A 7339-nucleotide genomic window follows, 5' to 3' on the forward strand; every position below is an offset into this window, starting at 1 on the left:
CAGTGCTTTCAGGTGAATAATAATTATTGTTATATTGGTTTCAGGTCTTTTGAAAGAGTTTGCCCAGCTATTATGTGATGACTTTCATATATATATATATATATATATATATATATATATATATATATATATTTGCAATTTGGCATGGATATTTTTAGTGAGGCAAAGTTTTTCATTTTTTGTTTTCCAACTTTTTGAAATGAAGGAGCATTCAAGCATATGTATTTTAATGGGCTTTAGACAGCTTATCTTTAACACTTGGTAATGGAATTTAATAATTCAGCCTTTGTTCTCTATCTTAAAATATTTAATAAGAGTTAAATGCTTATACTGGGGTTAAGATATGAAGTTTATGATCTATTGTTTGCTCCTAACAACATACTAGAATATACTAGAGGAATACCGTTCAATAAAGCAACTGATTGTAAAGGCATTTATTCAATCAAGAGTTTGTTTAGAGTATTTCAATATATCTTACCTGGGTCAGGTACAGCTCTCCCTCCAGGTTCTTCAGGTTCCTAAATTGGTTATAGTACTTTTTATTGGGATACTCCTTTTTCCTTAGCATTTTTGGGAATATCTGCTATATTAAACAATCTTCCAACCCAAATTGTCTTTCTGTCCCTCTGCAAAAATTTTGGGAAAGATGAAACTATCAGAAAATACAGAACCAAAAAAAAAGAAAGAAAAGACAGAACCAGCCATGCCAAAGATGAAGCATATAGATGACATGTTAGTGGTAACACTCTTACAAAACCCCTGTGTGTTTGGATTTGCATCGTTTCCATGAAGTTCACAGGCATTAGGAAGAAACCGGTGTGGAGAGTGGGAGGGCCTCTCCAGTTGTGAGAGTCGAAGCGTCCAGTCCTCACAATGCTGGGGCTGCCACTCTCCCTGCTGGTCAACCTGCACCCTAGTTACTGTGCCTCTTTCTGCAGGAAGGATGGAGTTTCATTTTTGGTGACCCCCTCTTGCCTCCTTCATGAGGCCAACTCTTCTCTGTGGCTATTTTATAGACAGAGTCACTTCACGTCATGACACTACCTTGGTTTCTCCAGCCTGTCAGTCTAAACTACATGTCTGTGGTAACTTCTACTCTACCAGGCTCCTCCCTCCGTACTGCCACAAGTCCCCAGTGGGGGCAGCAGTCACCATAACCTCCTTGCCCTTCCTTCATTACCTGCTGCCACCTCGGGATGTTTATAGTTGCTGTTCCCTCTGCCTGGAATGCTTTTTCCTCTGATAACCACAGGAGTGTTTTGCTTCATGCTTCCAAATCTTTTTTGTTCTAATATCCCTCTCTCTGTGAGGGCTTCGCTGATTATCCTATTTGGAATTGCTGTTCTTTCCCTCTTTTCCATTTTTATTTTCTCCGTGACGCGTAACACCATTTAATAACTACATGCTTTATTTATTAATTTTGTTTACTGTTTGTCTCCTTACACTATAAATGTAAACCCTATGAAGGCAGGAATTTTTGTCTCTTTTGTTCATTGTTGCATTTAAAGTGCCTATAAAAAGTGCCTGTCAGATAGAAACGTGCAGTAAATATGTGTTGAGTGACGATATGATTGAATTTTCTCAATGGCATTTTCCAGGTGATTAGAAAAATTTTCTTTTTTACTCATTTTTTTTTGAAATTGTAAAAGGAGCACAAATGCAGTGCGGCAGCATACATGCTTTGGAAGCACAGTGGATGTTGTAAAACTATTTGAAAAAGATTCCTTGTATTCATAATGCAACTAAAAGCAACTTACAGAAACATACGTGGCGATATAAGCAGGGAATTCATATCCTGCTGTCTAGGCTTAATAATAGAATCATTTTAAGGTATACTCGTAGATTAAAACCAGCTTAGGTCTTTTTGCATCTTCTCATCAATGAGTTTATTATTGTTTGCTCAGTATTTAGCAGACTACAATGATTCTTGGGCTGCCAGGTCGTTAGGCCACAAAACTGGCCATTTTTATTTTCTTTCTTTCCTTCCACTGGCCAACTTTCAAAAGTGCAAAAAGCACAACATTCTCTAGACCACTAGTCAAAGCGTGCTTCCTCTGAGGTGCATGTCCAAGTTACGTGCATAACAGCTATGCAAGTTAGACATTTGTACTTAAAGGGAAGTATTCTGATGGCAGTTTATCAGATACTCTGGGCTCTAAACCAAACTGGACAACACTCTTTTCCTCATAAACACCATTTATAAGTTAGTCTTTCCCCAAGATCCTCCTTTGTCATGAGCAGACCTTTTTAGTCTGTTCCAATATTCCATTTTCATATATTCCAATTTCCTCATTCTTTAAGGTTCAATTCAAAGATTACCCCTTCCTTATTTTTATCCCTGACTTTCCCAGATGGAAAGTGATACCTAATTTCTCTCTACCACCAATGGACTTTGATTGTCTCTTCATTAAATGTTAGTCTTGCATTACAAAGAGTTTGCACGCCAGGAGAAGGAAGAGACATCTACACTAACAACTATGACACAAGGTAGAGGTTGATATCAATATCTTTTTAGATAAAGTCCTCTGTGTATTTAGAGACGGAGCAGTGGCTCATGACAGCTTCACCGTGAAGGTAGTATTGGATCCTTGAGGAATGGATACAATTTGGGGCACTGGGAGGAGAAGGAATAAAAGACTTGCCAAGGTAAGGGGTACACAGAGGCTCGGGAGAAGGAATTCTTATGAGAAACAGTAATTGACTCAAGGAACACAGTCTAACAAAGTTTATCGAAGGGAGTTTAATGAGAGCTAGGACTGGAAAGGTAGGATGGACCAAATCACGAGGGGCTTTGAATGCCAGGCCAAAGGAATTTAGACTTCTTTTGGAAATGGAGAACCATTAATATTTTCAACAGAGAAGTAACATGGATAGAGCTGTACTGAAGGAAGATTAATCTTAACCCATGCATTCATAGGGTGGCTTAGAGTGGGAAGAGACTGTAGACGAGGCGAACGTGGCAACAGTCAAGTGGTCCGTTGATCAAACCATGAACATAATAGCAGCAGTGCGAACAGAAAGACTGGCATGATTAATTGCCATGGCTGAGTCAGAAATGACAGGACTAGACAACTGATTGGTTGAATGAAAGGCAGAGGCATTGTGTCCAGGTTATTGTAGGATGGTATTCATTTACTGAAATAAGAATGTAGATTTTCATGTACGCAGGAGGGGTAGGGGAAGAGGGAAATGTTGAGTCTGAGGTGCTTCTAGGAGTTCATCAAGGAGAGAATATCTAATAGATTATTGGATGCCAGTTTGTATGAGTTCATGAATATTATCATGTAAGCAGCTGAAAGTGAGGAACGGTGCTTGAAGTGTTTCATTTTCCCCTTTCTTCTCTCCTGAGCCCTAGGACAGTGCTGTACGTTGTAGGTGCTTAGGAAATACATATTGATTGGTTGCTTATAATACATTAAAGCATTAAGCCTTCCTTAGTTAACATATTCCTTAAATCAATATGTCAGTTCCTCATAAAACACCTGGGTTCTCAGGGAATAGGAGAAAGGACAGATACTTTCTGAGGGGAGGAAATGAGAAGGGAAATTGTGAAGTAAGCATCAGTGACCAGTCCAATACAATGTCGAATTTTGGGCAGATGTGAAGCAGAAGCTGGAGGGAAGGTGGGGAAGAGTGGTGCTGGACAAGCAAAAATAACAGATGCTTCCCATGTTGAATGAATGAGATAATTTAATTCAGTGTCAACTGTCTTCCATTAAAAAAAGAATGAAACTGCCGTGTTACAGTGACTGGGAGTCAGGAGACATAGCTGCCCTCCCTTAGCTGGTTACATTGCCTGGGGCAGTCTTTTAACCTTCCAGTACCTCTCTGTGGAAAGAAGCTCTGGATCCAGAAAAACCTGGATTAAATCTTGGCTCTTTCATTTACAAGCTGTGTGCCCTTAGAAACCTTACTTAACCTTGCTGATTCTTAATTTCCATCTATGTAAAATGAAGATAGCATGACTTCATACTTTTTTAAAGAAAAAATGAAATGACAAATATAAAGTAATTGGCAAATACTGGGATTGCAGTAAATATTATACTCTTTCCCCTTTTCTTCATTTCATTTTCTAAATCTATGGAATAATAGAATTGGACTGGATATACTATACATCTTCCTTCTCCTGCCTCTTTTTTTTTTTTTAAATAATTCTATGAATCCTTCCTCCATTTTCCTGACAAAAGTTTCCAAGAATCATAAATTAATGCTGCCAGGAAAATGAGTCAAATAAATGACTTCCTTCTTTTCTCCACCTCTGGCACGATGGTGGTCCCTCTGTTACCCTTCCTTTCCTTTTCCTCTTTCTCTCCAGAAGGCTGCACCTTAGGCCTTCTAAAGGGAGACTACACTGGGACTTTCAAAATATTCCTAAGTGATTATGTGTGAAAACAAGCCTTTTTAAAAATTTTATTTTATTGGCCAATAGGCTAATACAGATGTTGGCAAGCGAAAAGAAAACATTCCTTTGCTGATGGTGATTGGCGATTCATGTACTATTTTCTAGAAAAAAAATACCCTTGACAACCTGTGAGAAGGCAAGGAAATGGGTCCTATGGTAATCCACACAGATACATGTGGCTGGGAACTGCTAAGCCCCCTTGTGGGGGCAGCTGCCAAGCAGAGATGCTCAGAGATTGCTTGGTACAGTGAATATAAGATAAATTCTTCACAAAGTTTCTGAGGCCATACTTGATTCTTCCAGGCTGCCTACCTAAAAAAACGGATGGGGTCTTTCTACTGACTGATTCTGACTCTTAAATCCCAGCTGTTCAAACTTGGGTTAGAGTGCTTTCCCGACATTTGTTTTCCTTTCCTCTCCTCTCCTCTCCTCTCCTCTCCTCTCCTCTCCTCTCCTCTCCTCTCCTCTCCTCTCCTCTCCTCTCCTCTCTCTCTCCTCTCCTCTCCTCTCCTCTCTCTCTCTCTCTCTCTCTCTCTCTTTCCCTCTTTCTTCTTTTCACATTTCAGTTATTTTTAGTTAAAGAAAAACAGCCTTTTCCAAGGGTGAAAGTGAACTCAAGGTCAGAAGGAAACAGAGTGTGGGCTTCTTATAAGCTCTTGCTCCAAAACCTAGACTTGAGGAGAGAGGCCCTCCCGGGAACTCAGAGGCAATTGGCAGCAGAGGGATGACGGTGGTGGTGTGGGGCAGGGCTGCAGCTGACCTTAGTCACTAGATGGGTCTGCATGGGCTCTCAGGTGACTTCCACCTGCCACTCGGTTGACAGGATTAACACCATTATTCTTGGGGGGCATTAAATTAAGGAATGACGCAGGGAGACCAGACAGTGGTTTATTCAGTGGGATTCTGAATCACCATCAGGAAATAGTCTTTATCTGGTACAATCATAATTTCATTTTTCTTGGAGCGAATTCGAAGGAAGCTGAGGCCATTCTGGGGGTCAGTCTCACGCATGGTGCTCTGGGTCTTCCAGGTGAGGTTGTGCCTGAGGCTGGCGTGCTGTGTGGTGGTGGGATTGTCCGTGCTGCTCTTGACAGGAATGGAATGCCTTCTGTGTTCACCTCGAGGGTTTCCTGCACGACCTTCTGGCTCTGAAGTCGCTTCAGTGTCTCCACCTCTGCCCTCTCTGAGGGATCCGGGAGCTCTGTGTTGGCACTCAGCCTTGACATTTGCTTTCTGTCGCTTACAACATGCTTCCTTATGTTTTATCCCTGAAGTGTTCTGTATCATGTGCTTGTTCTCATTATTATTCCTTGTGCTTACTCCTTGAATTTTCTGTTCTTATTTGAACAGAATCACAAATGTACTAACACTCTTTGACTTGGTTCACTTCAAGGAAGGCTCCCGCCTGAGCCCTCTCTCTGCGTAGGGAGGATTCTTCTCTGCCTTGGATCTAGGAGGTGCCTATCCGTAACTTTCAGGATCCACACCTAGCACCCAAGTTGGCCTACTGCATGTTGGGTGAAGTTGGCAATGGATGTTAAAAGCAAAATACCACTCCACAAAATAGAAAGTACGCCAGTCCTCTTTCTATATGTTTGTTTGCTATACTATTCAAAGAATGATGTTTTTCATGTTCATACCTGAGAACCAAAAGAAGAATATAACTTCCTGATATTATTTAATCACTCTCAGTTTCAATCAATTAATTAGTTAGAAACTCATCTGAAAAGGCCAATAAATGGGATTTGATCTGATGAGACTTGCATGTAGGCTGGCTGGAAAGAGAGCCAGAAGTTTATGTTCTAGCTCCCCTGTAATCCTGATTCTGGGCTCAAAGTTTTCATTGACCAAGATAAAGCTTTTCTTGGACAAAGAACTTATCTGTGCAAAGTTTCTCACCAAAAAGCTCTAACTCTTGTGGCAGTATTAGAGAATATTCTGAGTGTCATTCATTTCACTATTTTTTCATGGAATAGAATGATACCTACTGCCATTATAAGATATTTTCATAAAATAAAATGGGCTTATTTTTGAGATCAGAACTGATTAAGGTGATTACCCCCAGGAAATAGGAGCGAAGAATTCATATATTTGGGTTGATTCAGAGTTGGGTTTCGTAGGATGAGTAATAAGAGCAGGAGGGTGAGAGAGATGAGGAAATACCGAAGAATTAACTGAAGGAGTTGAGGGACGGATCTTTAGCTCAAAAGGCAGAGAGTAGATTGGAACTAAATAGGGCGGGGGTGTTACAGAGCCACCAGAAGTTTCAGTGAAGTGAAAAATTAGATACATTGCACTAAGGTAGTGAATAAGTGGGACAGATAAGAAATGTTGGTCAGTCAGTGAGGAAATTTAAGATTTCAGAGGGAGTAAATGAGAAGTCCAGCATGATTACACGTATATACTTTGTGAGAAGAGTTTCAGGAGTTAAGACTGGACAGTAGGTTGGGGCCAGACTCAGGGTTTTATATGCCTGTTTAAGGAGCTTAATCTGAAGGCATTTGAAGTGGAGCAGTGGAGATTTTTATCCCAGGAAGTGACAGGATCAGCACTTGCTTCTAGGATCAGGTGTGTGAATGCTGGCAGGATGGGGAGAAACTGCTGGCTGGAAGACTAGTTAAGAAGTCATTTCATCAATCCATTTGACAAAGAGTGGTTGGTCTAAGGCAGAGGAGAGAGATTCTATTTGTGAAGCATTTTTGTGATGGATCTAATATGTTTTTGGTGACTCATTGGGGTGTCGGGACAAGAGAAAGGGAGGAAGCACAGAGTGTTCCAAGGTTTTACATTTGGAGTAGCATCGTTAATTGAGATAAGAAAAATAGAAAAGATAGGTTTTGAAGTGGAATGGGGTAGGGCAAAACTAAAATAAGTTTTGGTCATAATGTGTGCAAAGAACCTGTGAAACATATATATGGACATATGTCTGGCTTTCAG

At 40.4% G+C, this 7339-nt stretch overlaps 1 pseudogene; it reads right to left on the bottom strand.

Annotated features, from left to right (window-relative positions):
• Positions 1-5290: 5290 nt before the first annotated feature.
• On the bottom strand, positions 5291-5628 carry LOC109442071 (dynein light chain roadblock-type 1; annotated as a pseudogene).
• Between the last annotated feature and the right edge of the window lie 1711 nt (positions 5629-7339).

This window comes from Rhinolophus sinicus, linkage group LG07, assembly GCF_036562045.2.
Source record: "Rhinolophus sinicus isolate RSC01 linkage group LG07, ASM3656204v1, whole genome shotgun sequence".
NCBI lineage: Eukaryota > Metazoa > Chordata > Mammalia > Chiroptera > Rhinolophidae > Rhinolophus > Rhinolophus sinicus.